The sequence below is a fragment of the Mesoplodon mirus genome (genome assembly GCF_964341445.2).
Source record: "Mesoplodon mirus genome assembly, chromosome: 14".
Taxonomy (NCBI): Eukaryota; Metazoa; Chordata; class Mammalia; order Artiodactyla; family Ziphiidae; genus Mesoplodon; species Mesoplodon mirus.
Window position 1 is genome coordinate 48,873,305 of NC_138990.1, and position 27,591 is coordinate 48,900,895.

The 27,591-nt window shown below is 38.1% G+C and overlaps 1 protein-coding gene across 4 annotated transcripts in view; it reads left to right on the forward strand.

Moving 5' to 3' along the window:
* LCLAT1 (lysocardiolipin acyltransferase 1) overlaps nucleotides 1–27,591 on the forward strand; it is a 182,447-nt gene that overhangs the window by 16,186 nt on the left and 138,670 nt on the right. Inside the window, exon 2 of one of the 4 annotated variants that reach the window (XM_082642802.1) lies at nucleotides 2,788–2,915. The exons of the other annotated variants lie outside the window; for them this stretch is intronic. The gene's annotated coding sequence lies outside the window, so the exon portion shown is untranslated. The remainder of the gene's footprint in view (nucleotides 1–2,787; nucleotides 2,916–27,591) is intronic. 4 annotated transcript variants of the gene reach the window in all.

Consider the following 27,591-nt stretch of genomic DNA (forward strand, 5'->3'; position numbering starts at 1 on the left):
GAACCCGTATCCCCTGCATCGGCAGGCGGACTCTCAACCACTGCGCCACCAGGGAGGCCCTAAGCTTCTGTATTTTAAACAAGCTCCCCAGGTAATCTGAGTGCACACCAAATTTGAGAACTACAAGTCTTGTTTATCCTTTAATTTTTAAAAAATTAATGCAACATTATTTAAGAGTTTAGAAATTTACAGTATTAGGATTCTTTGTTTTGAATTCATTCTTAATTATTGGTTTTATTGTGTTATAATCAGAAAATATGCCCTGTAAATTAATTGAGATTGCCATTGTGGCTTAAGAGACAACTGATTTTTGTAAATAATCTCCAGTATGGATACTTGAAAAAAAGTTAGGCTATGACATTTGGTTTCTATTAATTAAAAAAAAATTGAGATGAAATTCACAAATCATAAAATTAACCATTTTAAAGTGAACAAATCAGTGGCATTTAGTACATTCACATTGTTGTGCCACTACTGCCTCTGTCTAGTTCCAAAACACTTCATCACCCCAAAAGGAAACCCTGTTACGACCTTTTTCTCTCCAGTCCCTGGCAACCACCAATCAGCTTTCTGTCTCTTATGAGTTACCTTTTCTGGGTATTTTATATAAATATGTGTATAAATATATATATAAATATGTGACCTTTTGTGTCTTGCTTCTTTTACTTAGCATACTGTTATCAAGGTTTATCCATGTTGTAGCAAGTATCAGTACTTCATTCCTTTTTAAAAAATATTTATTTATTTATTTATTTATGGCTGCGTTGGGTCTTCGTTTCTGGGCGAGGGCTTTCTCTAGTTGCGGCAAGTGGGGGCTACTCTTCATCGCAGTGTGGGGGCTTCTCATTGTCGTGGCTTCTCTTGCTGCGGAGCATGGGCTCTAGACGCGCAGGCTCAGTAGTTGTGGCTCACGGGTTTAGTTGCTCCGCTGCATGTGGGATCTTCCCGGACCAGAGCTCGAACCCGTGTCCACTGCATTGGCAGGCAGATTCTTAACCACTGCGCCACCAGGGAAGCCGCCCCCCCCCCCTTTTTTTTTCTTCATTCCTTTTTAAGGCAGAGTAGTATTGCCTTGTATGTATATATAGTACTACAGTTTGTTTACCCATTCATCTATTGAAGGGCAGTTAGGTAGTTTCTACCTTTTGGCTATGGTAAATAGTGCTGTTATAAACATTAGTGAACAAGTATTTGAGTACCTAGCTCCAGTTCTTCTGGGTATATACCTAGGAGTGAAAATGCTGGATAATAAAGTAAATCTATGTTTAACTTTCTGAGGAATTGCCAACCTGTTTTCCCACAGCAGCTGCACCATATTACATTCTCATCAGCAGTGTATGAGGCGTCCAGATTTTCCGCATCTTCACCAATACTTGTTATTTTCCATTTTTTAAATTATAGCCATTCTTGTTGGGTATGTAGTGGTATCTCATTGTGGTGTTGATTTGTGTTTCCCTAATGATAATGACATTGAGCATTTTTTCACGTGCTTATTGACTGTTTGTATATCTTCTTTGGAGAAATGTCTGTTTAAGTCCTTTGCTCACTTAAAGAAATTGTTTGTCTTTTTGTTGTTGAGTTGTAAGAGTTCTTTCATATTCTGGATACTAGACCCTTGATTTGCAGAAGTTTTCTCCCATTATGTGGGTGGTTTTTTCACTTTCTTGATAGTGTTCTTTGATGTACAGAAGTTTTAAATTTTGATCAAGTTCAACTCATTTTGTTTTTTGTCTTTTGTTGTGGTTTTAGTGTCATAACTAAGAATCCATTGCCAAATCTAAGGTTGTGAAGATTTATCTATATGTTTTCTTCTAAGAGTTTTATCGTTTCAGCTCTTACATTTAGGTCAATGATCCTTTTTGAGTTAATTTTTGTCTGTGGTATAATACAGAGGTCAGTTCATTCTTTGGCATATGGATATCCAGCTGTTCTAGTACCATTTGTTTCAGACTATTCTTTCCCCATTGAAGGGTCTTGGCGCCCTTGTCAAAAATCAGTTGGCCATAGATGTATGGGTATATTTCTGTATGGGTATATTTCTGGACTCTCACTTTTATTCCATTGATCTGCATGTCTTTTCTTATGCCAGTACCATACTGTTTTGATTACTATAAGCTTTGTGGTAAGTTTTGAAGTTGGGAAGTGTGAGTCTTCCAACTTTGTTCTTTTTTATTACTGTTTGGCTGCTTGGGACTCCTTGCAATTCCATATGAATTTGAGGATCAGCTTTTCCATTTCTGCAAAACAGGCTGTTGGAATTTCAAAAGAGATTGCATTAAATCTGTAGTTTATTTTAGGGGGACAACTTTCATTCTTTCACCATTGAGTATGATGTTAGCTGTAGGTTTTTTTTAAATGCCCTTATTTTTCTTTTAAATCTTTAAAATTTTTCTAAATGGAGTTAAAATTGCTCAACTTTAAATAGGCTAATTTAAAATTTTTTTGCCAGTTTGTGGGAAGTTGTCTCAAAATTGAGAACAGAAGAAATTTTTGTACGGTAATAATTTGGTCCTTACGTGGTCAGGAATATACAGAAAGCATTTATGGAAAAGGGGAGAAAAGGACACAGGACCTTCAGAGCTTATTGAATACAGGGTTTTACTCCTTGAACTGTTGCAGTTGACAATTGCATCTACTTCTAAGGCTTCACTTTTTAATATTGGCTTGCAGGAAAACAGACTTGCCCCAGATTGAGCCTTTTAAAATTAAAAATGCTTTTTAATGTGTTAATTTCTTTCTTGGTTTGTAATAAATGTTTATAAACACCAGTAACTTGCTTTTTCTGAGGCCTTTTCTAAGGAGGAAAGAACCATGGGCCAATGGCTGCATCAGAAGTTGCTCAGAAAAATGGAAACTCATTTTCTTACAAAAATGGGAATGCCCCCAGAGTCAGAATGCACACTAATCTTCATTTGGTAAGCTGTCTTATTACTTGTCTTCCTTATAGTTATTTTAGTGGAAGATATGCAAAATATTTTTGATGGACCAGGTCTTAGAAATATATTGCAGAGAGACAGGAGATGATTACCTTTCCTACTCATTTAAGTTATTTTCAGTTTTCCTAAACATTTTTGGGAAAAATATCCAAGAGCCCTGTTAGAATAATTTTGCTCCTTTGCTTCTTTGAGTCTTGCCAGCATTCCTCCCTCCCCCCAACCTTGCCCCCCATATTGTAACGGAATCTTTTGTGCCATGTTTAGCTAATGCATTGAGACTTTTAAGTCACAGAGGTAAGGAAAAATTAGCTGTGGATCAGTGTGTTGCCTAAAACTTTTTGCATTAAACAAACCATAATTATGCCTTTCTCTCCATCCTCTCTGGAGTTTAAAAACTAGTGTAATGATTTGTTGTCTCTGAATATAGTTGATATTTGTGTACAGTATATCTGTGGCCTCACCAGTCAATGGAGAGCAGATGTTTTCTCTTGGAAAATAGTTTTCCTGGAATAGATATTTCTGATTGCTAATTTGTTATATATATGTATACATATGTTTATTTATTTCTGAGACAGTCCTGAACAAGGGCAGGATGTGTGTGTGTATGTGTGTATGAGTCAGCTTTCTCCAGAGAAAGAGAACCAGTAGGAGATAGAGATATTTATACATATCTCTACTTTAAATATTAAAAATTTAAGTTTATTTAAAATTTATGTTTCTTTTTAATACATTCATATATATGTATGTATGTATCTATATGTTTAATATATAACATACTTAGTATACATTACATAATATTCCATTCAAATGCTAATCTTATCCTGAAACACCCTCACAGACACATCAGAAATAATGTTTAATCTGGGTACTCCATGGCCAGTCAATTTGACCTATAAAATTAGCCATCACAGTGTGCCTCTTACTAGTAAAAGGAATTGAAGTCTATTATGATCCTTTTTATTTTAGTTAGTGTCTTTGGGATAAAGAGAGTGGGTAGATGGAGAAGCTTAGAAGCCACCTAGTTCTCCTGATGTGGGTCACTTGCATCTGGAACATCTTCTTTGACTCTGTTAACAGTATATTTCTCATCCTTTACTTCTCTTTATAATTCTCCATGATTATACTCTTGATAATTTATGAAGCTGAACACAGACTTTTGTACTGATTTCTTCTAAAATGAGATAAAAAATACCTACTTTTATGGATGGGAGGTGAACATGGATACATGCAAAGGGATGGCAAAATTTGAGAACCTTTTATAGAACAGACTACCAAACTTATTTTTTCATCTTCTGCCATGAATTCTGCCATTGAATTGGCCATTATCCTTAATGTTTGAACTTCTTAAAGGAGGTCACTGAATGGATAGTGGAGATGAGTGGCAACAGCTTGTTGTGGCTGCTATTCCTTGGCTTCACCGTTATCCACAGTCTGAATATGGGCTTTGTGGTTCTGAAACCTGATTTTCTTGCTTCATCTGGTGCTCATGACTTCATTCATGCCAACACAATTCACCAGGATTGATTTTTCAGAAGCCAAAGTTCTGTTTATTAATATACATGGGGAGATGGACCTTTCCAGTCTGATTCATACTCACTGCTGGAGTGTCATTTTGTGTTGATAATCTAAGTGCTGAACAACATCTAAGTACTGAATGGTGTCTTATCAATGGTAAGAGAGTTGACTAGTGCATTAAACGATAATATAATGACTTACAGAAATATAAAAATAAATGTGTTAAGGATTTTATTTAATTTATAATCAATGAGAGAACCAGGCAAATGGTATATAACTGGTTCAAAGGAAAGTGAAAGAAAGAACCACAAATTTGTGTGGAGTAAAGCAATGTTGAAATGGATTGCAAACGGAGACAAAAGGGGTCTGTGGGGGAGGGGGAGCCGATGAGCAGTGAGCGAAGTCGGATGAACCCTCTTCCTGACACGATGACTCTGCATGTCTCTCAGTTACCGACAGTTTATAGATTTGTAAAATTTCACATAGCGGTGGAGTATGATGAGGTGGAAGGGTGTGCTATAAACAGTGCCTAGTTCTCCATGTTTTTTTCCTCTATGTGAGTGGGAGTTAGAGGATATTCCAGGACTGTTCTTCTGGATCCTCTTGGAGCCTGGTAAACCTTTACAGTGGTACCATCACTCTGTTAATTAATGTGGACATATTAAAATAATTTGGTTTTGTAGTGGGAAGCAGCCGCATAACACAGGGAGATCAGCTCGGTGCTTTGTGACCACCTAGAGGGGTGGGATAGGGAGGGTGGGAGGGAGACACAAGAGGGAGGAGATATGGGGATATATGTATATGTATAGCTGATTCACTTTGTTGTACAGCAGAAACTAACACACCATTGTAAAGCAATTATACTCCAATAAAGATGTTAAAAAAATAATTTGGTTTTGAATCATTTAAATAATTGGTTATATACAGATCCAGGTTTGAACTTTTTTATAGAAGTTGCTAATTTTCTCTCAGGCACTGGGTCTTTTTATGGAAAGCTGGAGGTAACTTGGAGTATGGCTGCAAGGAGCAATAATAAATCATGCTGGTTTTGTATGTTTTTCTCTTATAAACATATAAATATTGAAATTGCTTAAAAATTTTGGGAGCCCTTATTGTGGGGTTGGAAAGAGCCTAAGATTTGTAATAATCTGAATTACTTACCTTATACATATACAAGGATGTGTAAACTATGATTTTATAATCTAACTTCCTTTTAATTCCTTCTGAACATTTTAAAGTATGTTTAAACAGAATAATTTTTAAATTAACATACATGTTTTATACAATTGGGTGTCGTATTTCTCTCTTAGCCAGAATAAATGTTGAGCGATTCTTTCCTTTTCATGACAGATGACTTTTCCTAATATTGTGATGCCCTCTAGTGAATTCAGCCTTTCAGATAAGAAGTTATGAGAGGCGGTAATCAATACAATGAAATCTTCAGAGGGAACATTTCTAGTAATTAGAACTGTTTTTTTATGTCTTGTTGAGAAGGCAAGTTTCTGTTCTAGGAAGTGTTTAAGCAAAGATTTGATAATCTCCCACAAGTCTTATTGTTGAATTAAGTGAAATTGTTCCAGATGAATTCTAAAATCTCCTTCAGCTTCAAGGTTCTAGATTTCATGAGTTACTGGTTTTCAGTTACTGAATACTGAGCATCCACAGTGTTTAGCACTGTCCTGAGGGTTGTGACGGTTTCAAAGGTAGTGTTAAGGCATGGATGTGACTTAAGTAACTTCTGTCTGCATCAGTTTGGAGAAAACAATAGTAACTAACCTTTGTTGAACACTTACTCTGTTTCTGAAGCTGCTCAGAACAATTTACCTTATGTGTTTTAATTCTCACAATAATCATGAGGTAGGTACCATCTTTAGTTCTGTTTTACGAGTGTAGAAACTGAGACCCAGAGAGGTTAAATAATTTGTTCAAACTCATACAGTAAGTGGTGGAACCAGGACCAGCTTGTATAAAATAATAGTGAATAGGTGAAGGTAATTTTTTTTTAATTTATTATATTATTTATTTATTTTTAGCAGTGTTGGGTTTTCGTTGCTGCGCACGGGCCTTCTCCAGTGCGGCGAGCGGGGGCCACTCTTTGTTTCGATGCACAGGCCTCTCATTGCGAAGCACGGGCTCTAGGTGCGTGGGCTTCAGTAGTTGTAGTGCATGGGCTCAGTAGTTGTGGCTTGCGGGCTCTAGAGCGCAGGCTCAGTAATTGTGGCTCACGGGCCCAGTTGCTCCGCGGCATGTGGGATCTTCCGGGACCAGGGCTCAAACCCGTGTCCCCTGCATTGGCAGGCGGACTCTCAACCATTGCGCCACCAGGGAAGTCTGGTAATTTTTAATTGTTTATAGGTCGACAGGTTGTCTATTGGTTGTCTATTTCAAGCTAGCTCAGATTACTTTTGGATACATTATGTTTTCATTTCTACACTTAAGTGTGTGGTTTCATATTCATTTCATTCAGAAAGTGGTAGTTTACTAATTTGGACCAAAATATTTTAGTCCATTAACAATTTTTGGTCCATAAGATACTTTTGCTTTGTTTCTTTAAAAATTTATTTATTATTTATTTATTTATTTTAGGCTGTGTCAGGTCTTAGTTGTGGCACAAGGGATCTTGTTGCGGTGTGTGGGCTTCTCTCTAGTTGTGTGCGAGTTTTCTCCTCTCAAGTTGTGGCTCACAGGCTCCAGGACGCATGGGCTCTGTAGTTGTGGCACGTGGGTTCCAGAGTACGTGGGCTCTGTAGTTTGCATCACGCGGGCTCTAGCTGACGCACGAGTTCAGCTGTGGCACGTGGACTTAGTTGCCCCACGGCATGTGAAATCTTAGTTCCCTGACCAGGGATCGAACCTGCATCCCCTGCATTGGCAGGCAGATTCTTTACCACTGGACCACCAGGGAAGTCCCCGTAAGATACTTATTTCAGAGACTTATTTGACAGACAGAATGATGCAGTCTTACCTTCCTAGTTTACTTTCTGTAAAACATCTATTCTTTAAAGTTTAGAGAATCCACTGCTCACTCCTATGCTTAAGAATTTATTTATGACTTTTGACTTTCTTTTGGCTTTCAGAGTCATTTACCGTCTTCTTCATTGGATCTTAATGCTAGTGTAGCTCTGTCCATTTGGTTTTCATTATCTAGACCAAGTAAAAATTGATTTCTCCATTTGTTGGTAAATTAATTTCATCAGATTGGGAGTATTGGCTTTTTGATACCCTGGATTTTACCTATTTGTGGTGTACTCAGGTCAGTGTTAGTCATACAGAGACAGTACAGGATTCGTCTTCGATGTGATTGTTGGAAAGAGAAGGTGAGCCATAGAATATATTATGTTGAGATATATAAGGTAGATTTTTCATGTTTCTGGAAACTTGTCTGATGTCCATTTATGAAACTCTTTCTTTGCTCCAAATCATTTGTTCCTAATTTGTATTTAATAAGTTACAGATTAATGGTGACCTTAATGGCCTGACTACTCCTTAGGCTCCGTCTCTCCCTTACTTCAGTTCTGTGTTTACCTAAAGACTTGTTATCAATGTGCCTCTTTCTTTATTTTTCCATTTAGGGTTCTAATTGAGAAATAAGAGAGAATGTGAGAAGGAACAAAATAGGAGCTTTCCTAATGTAAGGGGAGATAAAGTGCCCAGCCTAGGATTTTTAAAAGTCTAGAAGGATTGAGCAGGGCTCTAGAGAAGACTGTTTCAATGAAAGTAGGAGCTTAGAAAAATCCCACGGGACTCCATGTGCCTTTTGGCACATCGTAAAAATAGAATAATTACTTTTTAGGGTTTCTTGAGATTTTGTGATCCTCCCCCACCCCGCCAATTTGTTTTTCTTGTTGCTCTTTGTCTTTCTCCTCCCAGAGTTTTTTCTAGCAGTGAAAATCTCAAAGGGTTATATCAGGGATGGGAAGTATGGGATAAGTTATGGTCTTGCATTCTGTGTGGCCCAGAATCTGGGAACATAAAGTGAAGCGTTTTGGTGAGAGGTTAAAAAAACTAAGTATAAGCTGGTCACATTTGGAAGACAGGGAGGTAGGAGAGGGTCTCGTACAGTTTATGAGAGTTAACACAAGAGACTGGGGTATTGAACTACAGTTTCACAAATCATTGTTCCGAGTTGGGTGTCTACTCACAGTGGTTAAAGACTGTGCCGTTATCCGTGCTATCTTCCAGGCACGTGTGAGTGAAGCTGGCGTTTTGTAGGCTGACCTGGAAACCTGAGCACTTATGTATCATATAATTTCTGTGAGAAGATGCATTGTGAATTCCAGACAGCTGACTTGCTGCAAGGGTTTGGCATGCTACCTGCTCGTAATTTGGGACTCTTGTCTCTGTCCATATTTTGATAGAATTCCCACCTTGGGACGTTTCTAATCTGTGAACCAAAATTTTATTTGACTGTAAATTGGGTAAACCTCTGTGGCATAGAGATATGTATGAAAATAGATTACTTTTACCCCAAACATCTTAATCTTATTGAACGCCATAAGTTAAGGGAAATTACATTCATTTTAAAAGTTTATAATGAAGTAATTTTGGTAATTAGAAACTACAATAATATTTGGCAATGCAAAGTGATGGAAAATAGTGGATTTAGGATATATTTTGGAAATAACAGTTGACAGGTCTGTTGCTAATTTTATTGGATTTGGGGGGTTAGGGAAAGGAAAGAATGAACGATGACTCCTAGGCTTCTTGGTAGAGAATCTTGGTGGTTGCTGATACCGTTTACAGAGATGGAGAAAAACAAGGGCTGAGTGGCGAGTAGAAGAATGGGGAAGAATAATCATGACATTTATTCTGAATGTGTTCAGTTTGATAGAACTGTTAGACACCCAAGTGTCAGGTAATCAGCTGAATCTGTGAGTTGAGCTCAGAGGAGAGGATTGTGTTGGAGATATATTTTGGAAAGGTCAGCATGAGGATAATGTAGAGGAAGTGGGGAGGAGGAAAAGGATAGAGAGAAGACAACCAATATCTGAGTGATAGGAAGCCCCAGCATTTAGAGGTCTAGTAGAGGAGGAGGAGCCACAAGGAGACCGTGAGACAGGGAGCAGTGAGGTCAGAAGAAAACCCGGGAAAGTGGTGTCACAAAAGCCAAGAGAGGCAAACATTTCAAGGAGGAAGTGCCCATTCATGTGGAATGCTGCCAAGAGGTGGAGTAAAGTGAGGACAGAGGAGTGGCCGTTGGATTTGGCAGTGTGAAAATAGACTTTTTTGCTGACGTGGTTTCAGTGGAGTGTTAGAGGCAACAAGCCAGACTGTAGTTGACTGAAGAGGGAGTGGGAAGTGAGGGACAGTGTGTCATTATGATGCATTTCTCTACTGGGCAGATGTTCACTTAATGTTCAAAACCCATTCAGTAAGCTTGGAGGTTTGCATTATCCATAAATGGCTGTAGGAAGTTAGCATTGGCCTTTGCCTCCCAGTAATTTTTCTTTGGTTAGCATTTGATTGTTAATTTAAAAGGTTCTGAATTTCATAGGTGGCTTCCATTTTAGAGTAAAATTGGATGTTCAATCTGTGTTAACTTCTAGAGTTAATATTATATTAAGTTAAAACTTAGAGTATTTACCTTTTCAGGAAAGTAATTGTAAGCCTTGAAAATTATGCCAGGACTATTTCATCTTGAAACACTTAGAAATTCATTTTGGTTTTCTGTAATTACAGTGTTTCAGTAAGCAACATCTAAACAGGGATTGCATTTGGCAGTTATGTACATGTTCTTGTTCTAAACTAAGCACTGTTTCTGTGGTTTAGATTTTTCCTTTATAAATAGAATTTTAATCAGTGTAGCTTAAATTTTTTCCAGACATGTTATAATTAGCACTGGCTACAACTTAACCCTAAAATGTGCATAATAATAGGAATTATTTGAATATTTAGAAAATTCTCTGGTTTATGTTTTTCTGTTACAGTGTGGAAAGCAAATATGGCTACTTAAAAAGAAGTTGATACATTACCTGCTTGGTCTATCACTGGGAATGATGTTACTTACATTTTGGAGTCAAATTATATTTTGGCGTCACATGGTCTTATATACCATGATAGCTCATTCATATATTCTTCTGAGTATACTATGTATAAATGCAGTTACTGGCAAAAAAAGTGTCATTGTAGGATGTATTTGCCAAGTGTGATTGGTCTGCCAGTTCAGGCCCACTGCACTGACCAACACATGGACCTCTTAAAAATTCTAACGACAAGCAGTTTGGTTTATAGGAAGTTGTTTGGAGAGTTGTTAAGAAGCACATCTGGGTCTCAGTTTTTTAATTTCCTAGGTTATCACAAACAAGTCTGGAAAAATGATACCACTAAGAGGACTTAGGAGACATAATGACTTAAATGTAATATGGTTCCTGGAATAGAAGGACATTAGATAAACACTAAGGAAATTTAAATATAGATTGTAGTTACTAAAAATGTGTCAATATTGGTTTATTAATTGTGACAAATGTACTATACCAATGTAAGATGTTAATACTAGGGGAAACTGGGTGTGGGGTATGTGGGAATTCTATACTGTCAACACAATTTTTCTGTAAATTTAAAACTTCTGAAATAAAAGTTTATTATGGAAAAAAAAGAACATGTGGGATAGGAGATATTTTTGTAGCCATCATTGGAAAATACAGTCTGCCACATTTTATGACTCTGGTTATGTAAGCTTTGTGGATCTGAGTTTCCTTATCTTTAAAATAGGGATATAATAGTGCCTCCCTCCATAGAGCTGTTCTGAGAAGTAAATGAGGTAATGCAAGTGCCTAGCATACTGTCTGACATTGTAAGTGTTCAATAAATGCTATTAAACAGTATGATGACAACTCATTAAAAAGTTTTTTTAAATGTCCGCATAAGAAAAAAAAGCATATTTGTACATTTTGATTGAGTCGTAAGAAGTGTGGCCTCGCCAAACTGGACCTAATTTAGGGCCTAACCTCTTTGAACCTGAATTACTATATCATCCATCCTAAGTTGATTTTTCTACAGTTTTCTGCAGTCCCTGCCTATAGCAGTTGGAATTGACACCTCTAAAAGTGTGTGTTTTAAAATCAAATTGCATTCTTAGAGAATTTGGGGATTCTCAGTTGTCTTAACTTGAATTTAAAACTAAAACCCTTAATGAATTTATTTTATTTTATTTTTTTAAAAAATAACATTTATGACTTAGAAGGGACTTTTACTGTAATCTTTTAAAATATTTATTTATTTATTTTTGGCTGTGTTGGGTCTTAGTTGCGGCACGCGGGATCTTTGTTGCAGCACGTGGGCTCAGTAATTGCGGCATGTGGGTTCCAGAGCATGTGGGCTCAGTAGTTGTGGTGCGTGGGCTTAGTTGCCCTGCAGTATGTGGGATCTTAGTTCCCGGACCAGGGATTGAACCCGCATCCCCTGCATTGGAAGGCAGATTCTTAACCACTGGACCGCCAGGGAAGTCCCGTACATCTCATTTTTGACCTAACGTATATTACTCTGCTTCTGCTGGATGATCCATCATATTCTCTATAGCAGGCCCGTGTGACTCTTAATTGGTTTAAAATCTCAAATACGGTTTCCAAGTTTGCAGATTCATTAAGGCTAATCAATAGAATGTGCTAAAGGTTCTGCAGAGATTTCCCAAAAAGGAATTCTAAAAATATAAGCACTGACAGCATGTTGGAGTAAGTAGTGTCGCTTCCCAAGCCAGTCTTTTTGAAGTGTACACATCTCATTTGGAAATAATGATTCTAGTATTTCTTTTTAACTTGAGTTACTTTATGGTACTTCCCACTTTAAATTTCTATAACTCTTAACTTTCCCATTAACCAATATTATTGTCATTTTAAGATAGTAGCGCTAGAGGAGTATTGTAGGCAAGAGCTGTGTTGTGCAGAATAAAATCCCCAGTGCAGATCTAGTGTCTGTTTCTTTGTCCATAGCTTAGGGGAAAGCTACAGCTTGTCCATACATGCAACAAATCATAGCCATCAAATTTTAATATGACTCACACTGGTATGATCAATGTGTATAAGTATATGAATGTTTGTCTAAGTGTGTAACATGTAGTAACATATCTACCAGACATTTTTTAAAAAGTGATTTCATTTTAAAATAGTTAAATTGAACAGTTTATCACATACTGTTTCATTTTTCCAAATATGTGGTAAATTGAGTTTCAGCGAGCTGAAACTCTTTTTATTTGTATAAATAACTTCAGATCTTTTATCATGGTAATGGTGTGTGTGTGTTAAATTTTTAAAAAGCAGTAACTCTCAGTTAAGCAGAAAATTTTTTAGAACCTGACTAATTAAATTATCCAAACATTACCAGACTGCTATATGGTAAAAATAGTTTTTGATAATTCTGCTTTAGGCAGATCTTTCACCAATGAATACTTGAACATTTTCCATGGAAAGCATTATGATAAGAGATACGTACTACTATTGGCAACTATTAACTTTAGAAATTATCAGCAGATGTTTTCCTTGCATGGTTGACTTGGTCACCCCTGAGCTGAATAATTCTAAACTGCCTGGAAAGATGCGTGGCTAAAATGTACATGGTGTCTGGAACTTATTGAAACATACATCAGGTTTCCAGTAAGCGGAATTTGCACCATTTTTGCTTCTCTGACGGCTTTTTTCTCTCTGTTTTTAAGAAGGCATGCTGTGCTGTGTCATCGTTTCAAGGCTTGCCATTAGTGGTATATAGGAGAAAAGGTAGAAAAAGTGATTTTTGTAGAGCTTTGTTTCTTTTAGAGCCTTGGAATTAGCTTTCTGTCTTTGATAAGCACATACTTCCATTGGTTATAAGGAGTTCCTAAGTGTTCATTTTCTTTAGTGTTTAACTTTAACACTGCTTTATTCCAAATAAAGTTCTTACTTTTATCTCAGAGTTGAATGATGGACGTTTGAATTTCTCTAGTGAAAAGAGCATTTTACTTTTTATTGCTATTTTTAATGGTAACTAACATTTCCCACTCTAACTCAACCCATAGTAAATAATTAGAAAATTAGTATATTATGCCATTTTTAGATTAAAGGTAGTTATTTTAGGAGAGAAAGTTTTGGGTTAATGCTATAGCAGATTGTTTTTCAGTTTACTTATTTACTGCTTTCTTAAACTCCCTTTTTGAGTTTAATATTTGTCTTATATGTTATATGTTTATATAAGAGTTTGAAATTCAGTCCAGAAGAGTCAACTATTTTTTTTTCAATCTTTAGGGCATTGTATTTTTTTTTTTTTTTTTTTTTCTTTTTGCGGTATGCGGGCCTCTCACTGTTGTGGCCTCTCCCGTTGCGGAGCACAGGCTCCGGACGCGCAGGCTCAGCGGCCATGGCTCACGGGCCCAGCCGCTCCGCGGCATATGGGATCCTCCCAGACCGGGGCACGAACCCGTATCCCCTGCATCGGCAGGCGGACTCTCAACCACTGCGCCACCAGGGAGGCCCTAGGGCATTGTATTTTGAGTATAGTTTATAAATGTAACACATTTTGCTCACTCTTAGATAATTCTTGTTTTTAATATTTAAATCCTAATGACTAGAACTAATAAATTGTTTTAATTTCCAGAGCAATACAGGTTTGTTAGAAAATATTAAATAATTAAAATTATATAATAAATTGGAAAGTGACAGTAAATCCCCATTGCCTACAGCACATAGACTGAATCTGTTATAGTCAGGAAAGGGCATTATCTTAGAAAGAACTGTTGATAGCTTTAATTGCTATGTTGAAAATTAAACAATGAAATTTTAATTTTATGATATCACATTGTATGTAAGTCATAGGAAATTGAATTACAAGTATATAATAATAAAATGAATTTAGCATTATTACCAAGTTATCAACTTGTACTTATTTTTCTCACTTCATTGTAGACTGGTAGAAATTTTGATATATATTGGGATTGGTCTTTAGTTTACAGTTGGGAACCATTGGCCTAGCCAACCTCATCTTCTCTCACTGCTTTTCAGAATACAGCCAGACTTGTCCTCTCTCTTGGCGTACTGCTTAGTTATGACTTGCTTGTTTTTGTTCATGTGGTTCCTTCATGCTTGGTTACATTCCACTTATCCTTCAGGGTTCATTTCAAATCCTACATGTGGCAGAGACTACTACCTGTGTACCAAAATTTGTTCTTCTCCTACCTGAGCCTGGAGCTAGCTCTTGTTTTTCATGTGACTACATTCTAGCCACTGAATGTGAGTAGAAATGATACGCTACAGCTCTCCATGTTTTTTTCTCTTCTGCTGGCCAGACACATACCATAAGGTGGAACTAGGGGGATGCCGAGCCGCAATGGAAGCAACTTGGATCCCTGAGTAACTGTATGGAGGAGAGTTATCCACCAACCTGAAGTTTCCCCTGTTACCCCGCTACTATTACACATGCACAAAATAAACTATATGTTAAGCCATTACATGTTTGGTTCTGTTTGTTACCTCAGTTTCATCTATAATAACACTACTTCCTCTAGGAGGCAGTTTCTGACTATTCCAGTTCACTTAGATTACCATTTTTTTTCTCCCCCAATTCTTTGGTACTTATTAGGTATTTGCTAATCTTTAAAATAAAGCATAGATATTGCATCTGCAATAGTGCTAAATTTAGTTAACTTCTTTTATTTTAGTTTTCTCTGGTTAGACTTTCATTCTAAAGGAGAAAAATATTATAAAAATCCTGTAATTTAATAAATTAGAACAAAGATCTCACAAGCTAGTGAAATTTGTAGTAGTGAAGTCACTTCCTTTTCTCTCTTCTCCCTCCCCCTTTCCCTTCTATAAACATGAAACATTTACAACAGTGTCCTGTTCTAGGCTCTGGGGGTACAATAGTAAATAGATAAAAATTGTGCCCTCTTGGAGTTTACAGACAATCAACATGTAAAATATTTAGAATGCTAAATGTGATCAATATCTGGGGGAAAAAAAGTGTGTTTGTAGGGGGGTGAGGGTGGGGGTGACAGGTGATATGATGCGTGAAGTGTGTGCTGCATGGGGTGGTGTGACAGGTGTAAATTGGGTGGTTAGGGAAGGCCTCTCTGCGAAAGTTACCTTTGGGCTATGACCTGAAGCAGTTGAGTAGAAACCATGTGGCTAACTGGAAAAAGAGCTATTAAATAGAGAAGACCACAAGTGCTCTTCAGCCTGAGGTGAGAGTAATGAAAATGTTCTAAAATCAGTTGTGGTGCTTGTCACACTACTCTGTGAATATACTAAAAACCACTGAAAAGTACACTTCAAATGCGTGAATTTTATGGTATGTGAATTATATCACAGTAAAGCTGTTGAAAACCATCAAGCTTTAGAGATTTTCAGCTTCACCCCAGGGAAATCCCTTTTTTTCCCTTATTTCTCTCTTTAGGAATGTTCAGGTTTGTAGTAGTTGTCACTGCCGTGAATCACGTGAATTATGTTCCAGTTAGACCAGATACTGGGAAACACAGTAATCATTACGAATATTAGTGAATTCGTATCAGGTTACTTGGGCTGTAAATTTAAAAAAATTCCAACACTAAAATCCTGTCATGTATATGCAGTCTTCTCAGCTTGCTGCTAAAGTAACAGTAGATGATTACGCATTTATAACTTGGGAGAGAAAAGGTGATGCTGGCTTCGTGCTCAGTAATGACTGATTTGGGATGGAGACTGCGCTGGCTTTGCAGTCACATCCCTCACCAACATGGCGGTTGCCTGAGAGCGTAGCCCTTAGATCATGCTTGCTTCTTGTTTCCTTTTAATGGTTGATATTCAAAACATCCTGGCTGTCTTAGGCTGCCTCCCTGGATCTTGCTTTTTCAGATTCTGGCTCTGAGATACTGCCTTCCATATTTTTCTTTGGAAGTAATTTTTAGCACTCAATAAGTGTTTCCTTTGTATACCACAAGTCCACCTAGATCCCACCTACCTAGGCAGCATGGATTTAGATCTGTCTTCCTAGATACTTAAAATTTTAGAGCTAGGTAGAATCTAGAGTTCAGAGTTATATAAGTAATCTCTGCAAAGCTTGTGTTAGACTCTCAATAATCCTGAATTCCATCATGTGTCTTTTTCCAGTACCATTACTATATATAAGGAATAAATAATGCTCATAAAGGCAGCTTCCCATTGACTCTAAGGAGATTCTTTAGACTCTATTACAGTGTTTAAAGGTATTGACTCTAAATTTGTGTTTTATTAAATAAAGCATCAAATCATTTTGTCTCAATATGTAGTTACTCTTTGTCACAGGACCTGTTTTCTCTTGTACTGAAAGTTATCAAAGTTATCAAATGACTTCATTGTAGTTTGGAGTTGAACAGTTTACTTCCACTGTGATTCTAGGCCTGGCTCTGCCACTGACTCACTCTGTGACTTTGGCAAATAGCTTAATCTGATTAAAGACAGATTTTGTATTTCAGAGGTAGATTTTATAAGCAGGATATTCCCCCTCCAAGAGAATAGATTTTATGCAGAGATTACAACTCAAAAGGTGTGAGTAAAAGAAAAGCCAATGTAATGTTACCTTTTTTACTTTCCTAGACCTCGTGGGAAGGAAAGGAAGGGGTTTCCACTCCACGAAGAAGTGGAGCTTTACAGCTTCTTACCACACAGGCAAGGTGCAGTGGGGAAGGAACCCAGCTCTGTGTCACGTGGTCAAGGAAGAAAGGGTGATTCTGCCTGCGGGTCTTTTGTAAGACGGTCAAGGAGTGCACTGTGGCCTCGGCCTGGCCTGAAGAGAGCCAGTCAGGGCTCTGAGGGCTGCTTGTGTGCAAGAAACCCGCCGTAACTCTTAGAACAATAGAAAAAGTTGGTCACACTCTTACCTTTCAGATGAAGCATTTGTATCTTAATTCAAACAGGTGCATCTTAATCTAGCTACATCAGCCTGCTTAGTAAATAATAAATATTTACTAAGTATGTACTATGCACCAATTGCTGCTCCAACCACTTTCCATGTATTAACTCATCACATTTTCGCAACAGCTCCTTTACCTGCTATTAACCTGACTTGGTACTGCTATTACCCCTATTTTTAAAGTCAAGGAAGTTACAGGTTGGAAGTTCACAATTATTAAGTGGCAGAGCTGGGATTCAAACCCATAGCCTGTCTGAGCACAGGCTTCCGTTTGATTAGGGACAAGCCTGATGTTAAAAGGAGTAAGTATCATTGCAGAGGTCTAGGACTCAAAAAGGAGACTTTTCCTGGGAGCCCCTACAGATACCAGTGAATTACTTCTCTGAGTTTCTTTATCTGTAAAATAAAGAGTTTTAAGAAATTAGGCCTTTGAAGTGCTTCCTATTGGAGAAGTCTTAAGATTTTGAACACAAATTATAATACCTAAATGCTTCTTTTCAGTAAATTTAGTACAGCATGAAGATTTTATTATAGATTTAATCTTACCTTGTAGTCATCAATATGTAGCATATACTAAACACATGGCATTGGGCATTTGCCATGTGTCTAGTGTGAATTGAGATGTGCTGTAGTGTTAAAATACACAGCAGATATCACAAATTTATTATGAAAAAATGCATGTGAAGTATCTTATTAGTAATCTGTTTAAATTTGATTACATATTGAAATAGTATTTTATATAAGGTTAAATCTATTAAAATTAATTTTATCTATTTTTCTTTTTTTTTAATGTGGCTGCTAGAAGATTTCAAATTACATATGTGGCTCATATTATATTTCTATTGGGCAGTACTGTTGTAGAGAGTCCTAAGTGAGAAAAAGATGGTATTTTTCCTATGGGTAGGAAACTAATTTAGTGAAGTAGGCAGGAAAACTATATGTATCTGGTAAATCTAAGTGCATCAATGTTGTCCCCTACTTGGCCTTGGATGAATAATATGTATTTGTTATAATAACTTGAATATGGTAAAATAAATTAATTAAAAGAATAGATATATTTGCACCATGTATAAGTCAGTAGTATATTTATAGAGCACTTATCATATACCAGGCACTCATCTAAGCACTTTACATACATTGTTAACTCTCTTAATACTAATAATAACACTATTAGGCAGGTACTGAAGGGGGTGCAGTAAGGTTAAGCTAAGGCCACATAGTAGAGTGAGTAATAGAGTTCAAGTGTATACAATTTGGTTTCAGAGCCTACACTCTTAACTATTCTTTTGTATTGTCTCTTAAAACTACATGGCCTGGGCTTCCCTGGTGGTGCAGTGGTTGAGAGTCCGGCTGCCAATGCAGGGTACACGGGTTTGTGCCCTGGTCCAGGAAGATCCCACATGCCACGGAGCGGCTGGGCCCGTGAGCCATGGCCGCTGAGCCTGCGCGTCCGGAGCCTGTGCTCTGCAGCGGGAGAGGCCACAACAGTGAGAGGCCCTCGTACCGCAAAACAAACAAACAAACAAACAAACAAAAAACTACATGGCCTTACAATTTGTTATATTTTTGAATCTTATGATTTAGTATGGTAGTATGTGCATGGATATAACCCATGGGATTTTTTTCTTTTAAAGCTCGCCAGGTGTCCTTAGTGTTGGCTTGTATTTATATTTTATTTGTAGATTTATTTTTAACTTCCTAAGAGTGAATAATTTTTGTTTAGCTTCCACTTGAAAGGCTGGTTGTTAACTGCATTTGTGGTATTATTCCATAAATTTTGTATATTATAAAAGTTCTGCCTGGACTTTCAGCGAGAAATGTATATGACCGAATGATAACCAATAAACTTTGTAATTTAAATGAGTGATATCAAGAGGAAATATAGGAATTTGCCATTGGGTTTTCTCTGCTTAGAAGCTATCATTTAGGCATTTAGCCTTAGGAAAGATAACACATGTTTTAAATGTTTTTATTCTCAATGGGAAACTAATACTGTGTCTAGGTTGAGCATACATTAGATATTTATATCATATGTATCACATAAATATATTTAAGTACAATTCTAAAATTAAAAAAAAAATTTTTTTTTTCTGGCTACCAAATAGGTGTGAGATGCTGTAGATCAGCGGCCCCCAACCTTTTTGGCATCAGGGACCGGTTTCTTGGAAGACAGTCTTTCCATGGATGGGGGTGGGGTGTGGGGGGGATGGTTTCGGGTTGATTCAAGCGTGTTACATTTATTTGTGCACTTTATTTCTGTTATTATTACATTGTAATATATAAATTATACAACTCACCATAATGCAGAATCAGTGGGAGCCCTGAGCTTGTTTTCACTTGCCACTCACTGATAGGGTTTTTTGTTGTTGTTGTTTTTATTTATCTATTTATTTGTTTATTTTTGGCTGTGTGTGGGCTTTCTTTAGTTGCGGTGAGCAGGGGTTACTCTTCATTGTGGTGTGCAGGCTTCTCATTGTTTTTTTTTTTTAATGTCTTTATTTATTTATTGGCTGCCTTGGGTCTTCATTGCAGTGCGCAGGCCTCTCATTGCGGTGGCTTCTCTTGTTGCAGAGCATGGGCTCTAGGCACACAGGCTTCAGTAGTTGTGGCACGCGGGCTCAGTAGTTGTGGCTCATGGGCTCTAGAGTGCAGGTTCAGTAGTTGTGGTGCATGGGCTCAATTGCTCTGCGGCATGTGGGATCTTCCCAGACCAGGGCTCGAACCTGTGTCCCCTGCATTGGCAGGTGGATTCTTAACCACTGCGCCACCAGGGAAGTCCCACTGATAGGGTTTTGATATGAGTCTGCAAGCAATTGATTTATTATGGTCTCTGTGCAGTCAAACCTCTCTGCTAATGATACTCTGTATTTGTAGCCGCTGCCCAGCGCTACCATCACTGGCTCAGCTCCACCTCAGATCATCAGGCATTAGATTCGCATAAGAAGTGCACAGTCTAGATCCCTTGCATGTGCACTTCACAGTAGGGTTCGTGCTCCTATGAGAATCTAATGCTGCTGCTGGTCTGACAGGAGGTGGAGCTCAGGTGGTAGTGCAAGTGATGGATAAATACAGATGAAGCTTCACTTGCTTGCCCACTGCTCACCTCCTGCTGTGCGGCCTCGTTTCTAACAGGCCACGGTACTGGTCCGTGGCCTGGGGGTTGGGGACCCCTGCTGTAGATGATACAAGAATAGATGTCACAGATCTCTGTCCTATAGAAATAAGACACACATGAAAAAATGAAATAAATACCAGTTCAGTACAATAACACTGTACATCATGAATGGACAAATAAGTCTTATAGGAATTCTGAGAAAAGGAGGAAACTTTTCAACTAGTAGTTTGGGAAGGGTTATTGGGAGAGGAGAGAACTGAGCTGGTCTTAGAGGATAGGTTGAATTTCCTTAAGTGGAGTGAAGAGGGTATGTGAACAAAAGCTTAGACGTGAGGAGGGACACATTGAGCTTAGGGAACAGGAAGAATTCAGCCATGGCTAGAGTAGAGTGTTAGGAAGATGATGATTTAGAGAAATTTTCGAAAATTAATTTGGGCCAGACTGTAGAAGACCTTGAATTCCAGGAGTAGGAATTTGGATTTCTTAAGAAGTTTGGAGTTGAGGGGAGAAAAAATGCTTTGGGTATATGATACTTAATTCTTGAGTTACTGCTTACGTGATGGACATCACTTAATAAGTTATATTCTTGACTTAAAATGCTAGATATTTTTAGTTGTTGGGAACAAGAAATACCGAAGAGCTTGCTTTCTTGGTTGTTAGTCAAATCCAGTGCTTAAAATTAGCTTGTTAGCATCATCTCAGACTTCCTGGTTGGAAAAATTTTATATCACATAGCAAATACTTGACAGTTGTCTATTTTTTAGAGATGGCGAATCAGGATTTTGCACTGATGGTTAATTTTGTTTATAAATTTCCACCTACTGTAAATTTATGCCCTTATTTACAGGCACACTAAAACTTGCTCTTGTTTTAAAGCTCTGGCTTATCTTGGCCCCACTATCACATTAGCCCAGCAGCTGTGGGCTGCATTGTTTAACCTGCTGAACTCCATGCTCTTTCTTTATAAAATTGGAAAACTGTCTCTCTCCCAGGGGTGGGGAGGTTGTTCAGTGAGATAAGACAGTTTAAAGAGAATGCCGTAATGTTTGGCACACTATGGAACTATATATTGAGTAAATTTTCTCTCCCTCCTTTCTGACTTTGGAATGGTTGTGAATAGAGGCTTATTGTTTCTTAATTTAAATATAGACTCATGTAACAAAACTTATAAAGAAGTTTGGAAGGCAGTTACTTTTGTAAAGTCTGACTTCGTTGTATAATAACTTGAATTTTTAAAAATGTTGATATGCCAAGAGAACTTACTGACAATTTAAAAAAGATAAATTTGCAGTTGTTTAATTAGAATCTCCATAAAAAGTCAGAACTATTAAAGGACTAGAGTGTTTCTCCCAGTTTATTTCATGAGCTGAAAGCATACTCAGACTGTGGCATTGAAAGGAAATGAAGTCCAGGAGAAATATTCTGAATCAGCTGTTTTCTGCATCATGTTGTTAAGGAAATGCAGTTAAAGTTTTTTCTAACTTGACTTTTTTTTTCTTTCGTTGTTCATCTATGAGTGTTAATGTATGTATAGATTTGTGTAACTCGCACCACAATCAGGAAGCAGAATAGTTCCATCACCCCTCAGAACTCCCTCGTGCTGTCTGTTTCTTTAGGGTCACATTCTCTCCCTAACCCGTGGTAACCACTGGTCTGTTTTCCATTTCTTCCCTTACAGATGTATTAGTGAACACTGTCAAATGATAAATATCTTATCAAATATGATAAAATATGAGAAATATGTAAGAATATATACAAAAGTGCTTGGCATATAGAGGCACCAGGACTTAATAAAAATCAGTTTCATATGTAATATTAGGTCAGTAGGTAAAGCTTAACTGGATTCTTCTTTTGAGTTAACTTTGCATAATATTTGATAGCTTTTTTTCTCCTTACTCAGAGGCTTTTAGGCTTATTTTTGAAAGGCTTTTTGTTTCACATGGTCTTGATTGCTGGAAGTCTCTGCGTTATCTTTTTTTTTTTTTCTTTTTTGCGATACGTGGGCCTCTCACTGTTGTGGCCTCTCCCGCTGCGGAGCACAGGCTCCGGACGCGCAGGCTCAGCGGCCATGGCTCACGGGCCCAGCCGCTCCACGGCATGTGGGATCCTCCCGGACCGGGGCATGAACCCGTGTCCCCTGCATCGGCAGGCGGACTCTCAACCACTGCGCTACCAGGGAAGCCCCTCTGCGTTATCTTTTAACCTCATGTTCCTCATAAGAAACAGTGGAAAATGGTATGGACCTTGAAGGGTTGTTACAGTGATTACATGTGATGACATATATAAACATACATCAATAAATACACAGTTTTACACCACATGCACACGTGTGTGTGTATGTACATATCTGTGTATGTGACCTGACCCACAGTAGGCGTTCTACCAATTAAAAATATATTTTATAAATAATATAGTTTACAGAACTTTGGAATAGCTTGGCAAAGGAATATCATGTCCTCTTGTTATCAGGATTCTCACCCACCCCTCCATCCTCCCAAAAGCTTCTGGAATGGGAAGGTTGATCCTCAAAATATCACCTTTTTGTCTTAATAATTTTTTATAAGTTTTTTTCAGAAATTTATCACCAATTTCTCTGTTTTGCATTGGAGGGGAGAATACTAAGTCTGTTTAACTTTATCTTAATATTTCAGGGTTCATATCATATTATAGCCATTTCATAAAATGTGAGTTTTGAAATTGATGATTGGGGCATACGGGCTGAATCTTTGCTAACCCCAGGGCTTCCTTTTGAACATGTATTCCTAAGCTTCCAGTATAGTAGTGTTTTTTTCTGGCCATTTTAATCTTTTTCTTAAGAGTAAAGTACACAGTATTCGATATGTATAACATCCTAGGCAGCGAGATATAATTGCTTTCCTACAAATTTAATTATTTAATCAAGTACAGAAGCAGATTTAGAATTTTTTGTTCTTGTCTGCAAATCATCACCTACACGCTATCAGTGTGTTTTGTCTCATTATTAGTGTTCAACATATTAATAGAATCAATAAATTATCAGACTAGAAAGAACCTTTAAAATCTTCTAGTCAGTTAGTTCTTAATTCTATCTAACCCAAAGCCCCTTTTCATAATAAATATTTTGCAACACTCTTTAGCATCCAGAAGTAAAATTCATAGTTAATGAAAATTTTTACCTACTTAATTAAAATAAACCATTTTAATTACCTAACTGTAATATAAAGGAAAAATAAAAGGAAAATCATTGAAAATATGAGATATGATTATGCTAGAAGACAAAACTGCCCAAAACAAAGAACAACCCAACAGATTTCTAAAATGCTCCTAGGGGGTGGGCTGCCCCATGGAGAGCCATGAGTTTTCTCATTTCATAGGTAAAGAAAGTAAGGGGTGGGTGTAAAAGGGCAGAAGAGGGAGTGTTGGGTGAGGCTTGGTATTACTTTCTCAGAATTCCACAAGCGTTGTTAGTAGTAGAGCTTGGACAGGAGTTCCAGGTTTTGTGATCTGCCCTGCTGCTCTTGTTATTTAGTGCTTCTGAAGCTACCCTGGATTCTGAAGGAATCCAGTTGGCAATGAGTCCAGGGATGCTACTTTAGGTAATCAGTAGGTACAAAACTTTGCTTCTTGATTTTTCTGAACACCTACCTGTGGGAGGTCACACATTTTGCCCTCTCCCCAGCTACTGTCTCCACCTGCCCAGTCCCCATCTCCTCCTCTTCTATCCCTCAGTAAGCACACAAACAAAAAATCAAAACAAACCTTTCTAGTTTAGCCCCACTACTATTAGTAGTCAAGGAAGTCTTCTAGGAGAGCATAGAGCCCTCGTTAGATGCTTCCAGAGCTTTTAGTACAGTATCACTCTTATTTGAATTTTTGATTTCCTTGCTTGGTTGTAGGTTCCATGAGAATTTTGTAATCTACCCTACGTGCTTGTGTTGAAGGTGAAAGTATTATTTCCAAAATATAGTAATACTGACACTCAGTGAAGATATGCTGTGTTTACCTTCCAGTCTCAACCCTCTCTGATATTCTGGTGTTTCCAGAGGTGCTTGGAATAGAACCCAATATGAAGCACCCCTAGCCAAGTTCCTTTTTACTTTCATCCCATTAACTCACTTACTTTCTTGGAGGAAACATTGTCCCCTGTAACTTTTAGACTGTTGCTTCTGAATTTCACCAGTTATGAAGAATTCTGTCTTAGCTTAACTTTTGATACTTTTGACTTTAGCCTTATACATTGAATTCTTTTTTTAATAAAGATTCCAGGTAATGAAGATCAAAGATCAATTAATGAAGAACTAATACTTCTGTGGTATTTTGTTAAACATCTGAAAGACATTTTACTCTTTTGTAAATAGTTTTGTTTTAGGTAGAGTGTAATTTACTCTTTTGCGGTAGCTGTCTGACTTTGTACTTTTTTCCTCTTGTATTTTTGGACTTCGTGTTTTTGCTTAAGTACAACAATTCCATTTCTCATTGTTGACTTCCTGAATATGTGTGGTGAAACTTTCTTTACATTCAGCAGCCATGCCTCATTAATTTAAACCTGGCTTTGCTTTGTTGGTCTCATGGTTGCTTTGTTTCTTCTTAATGTGTTGTCAACCATACTTCTCACAACCCCATTTCAGTGCTGCTAACTTAGGGTGCTCATGTTAGTAAATACCTATCACTTTGATACTATTTTGGAGACTCTCTGGGCGTTTTTCTCGGCCCGGTCCATGGATTCCTCTTTCTTTTGTAGTCTGGCATTCGTGCTATACAAATATAACGTGGTTTAATTGGAAAGAGCACAGGCTTAGGAGTTAAATGGATGCAAGTTTAAAGCCTAGCTCTGTGACCTGTCAACTATATAGTCTGGGAATATTTGAATGCTTCTGAGGTCACTTTCTTTAACTGTAAGATGGGTGTACTTTTACCCATTTTTCAGAGTTGTGAGATTAGGAATATTGTATGTAAAGTACTTTATACAGTCTTTCTTTCTCTCCCATGTCTCTTAACAGTCTCTGAAAAGAGAGGCAGAGTAAACTAGAGGGAGACAGACTGAGAGTGAGAAGTCCTGGCCAGCCCTGCCCTTCTATCTCAAAAATTATGTGTTTGTGATGGACTTTATGTGAAGATCACCCGAGGAGTAAGCAAACCACCAGGTGGTCTCACTGAATCTGGGTCTTTATTGCCTCTTCTGGAATATGAAGGGTTTGCCTGGGCCACTGGTTTCAAATGATGTCTTTTACATCCCTTAGGACAGAGAGGTCTAGGCAAAGGTGAGGAGCTGGGGCTGGGGCTGGGGCCAGTCCTCAAGTAGAGCTCTTCTCTGGTTCTGTTTTACATATGAGACTTCTTGGTGAGATTTTTGAATGAAGGATTCAAAAAGTTTGCAAACTGGTGGACTAAATTATCTCTAAAGCCCCTTTCAATTCTGACTTTCCATAATAGGTGATTTTATAGACAGTGTGGGTTTTTTTTTTTTTGTTTTTTTTTTAGCGATACTCGGGCTTCTCACTGTTGTGGCCTCTCCCGTTGTGGAGTACAGGCTCCAGACGCGCAGGCTCAGCGGCCATGGCTCACGGGACCAGCCGCTCTGCGGCATGTGGGATCTTCCCGGACCGGGGCACAAACCCGTGTCCCCTGCATCGGCAGGCGGACTCTCAACCACTGCGCCACCAGGGAAGCCCAGACAGTGTGGTTTTTAAATTGAACTTTCGGAGATGTCTTTCATAATATTTTATGCATTATACTGTAACTGTGCCCTTAGTGTAGAAAGCCAAACTCTTGATAGCGGTTGTTTGCAGCAAAGTAAGCGTTCATTGCAGGGTGCCAAGCAAAGGGAATGGGAGACAAGTCTCAGATCCACTCCCTCGTGGTCTTTGAGTTAGGGATGTTTTAACGGGGACGAACAAAGAAACTGGGATTAATCATCATCTTGTGACATTTCTTAAGTGTGGTTTTGGGGGTCAGGATGTCTCTGATGTACGATTCTCTGGCCAGGTGTTCTCATCTGTAGAAACAACCTGAGTGTATGCTAATGATGATACCTGCAACAGCCATTTTAGTACATTAATGGTATTATCAACGACAGCAGTCTTAGTCATCTAACTCTGGGTGATTAGTTTTCAGTTAGCACAGAAGATTGAGGTCAGGGGGAGCAAGAAAGGGATTGAGGTCAGGGGAGACAAGCAAGTGAATACAATTTTGGGTAGAGAGATTAATCATAAACTTGTTAGGGAAACTTAGTTTTAGGGGGGCTTGGTTTCAATACTATTCTGAAAACTACCTCCTCTTGTCTATCAAATAGAGGAGTCACATTTGTAAGCTCTGTAAATAACTTTTTTTTTTTTTTTTGCGGAACACGGGGCTCTCACTGCGGTGGCCTCTCCCGTTGCGGAGCACAGGCTCCGGACGCGCAGGCTCAGCGGCCATGGCTCACGGGCCCAGCCGCTCCGCGACATGTGGGATCCTCCCGGACCGGGGCACGAACCCGTGTCCCCTGCATCGGCAGGTGGACTCTCAAGCACTGCGCCACCAGGGAAGCCCTGTAAATAACTTTTAAAGTCCTATAAATATCAGTTGCCATTCTTAAGTCTTCATGAGCTTTTGTTACCAAATGAAATCTTTTTATTGGCATTCTTACTAATTTCTCCACCTATGTTTTTATTTACTAATGGTAAGAACATGCTACATGAAACACTTTAAAATACATGGAAAGAGTTCTAGGATTATTTTCCATCCGTTATTTATTTTGATTTTTTTCAAGTTTAGGAGGAATAAAGGTCACAGAAGTAAAATTTTAATAGTAAACAGATATTCCAGATATTAACGCTGTTATTATTTGCATAAAATACACATTAACCAAAACTCAGTCATTGTCTTTCAGAATAAGTCAGAAAAAAAATATTTTGTATGTTTGTAGCATTCACCCAGAATTCCATGATGTTTATGAATAAAAGCAGTTAATGGATTTCAGTCTGAAATACTTTGAATCAAAAATTATTTGGGGCTTCCCTGGTGGCGCAGTGGTTGAGAGTCCGCCTGCCGATGCAGGGGACACGGGATTGTGCCCCGGTCTGGGAAGATCCCACATGCCGCGGAGCGGCTGGGCCCGTGAGCCATGGCCGCTGAGCCTGCGCGTCCGGAGCCTGTGCTCCACAACGGGAGAGGCCACAACAGTGAGAGGCCTGCGTACCAAAAAAAAAAAAAATATGATTTCGTTCATATTGTGAG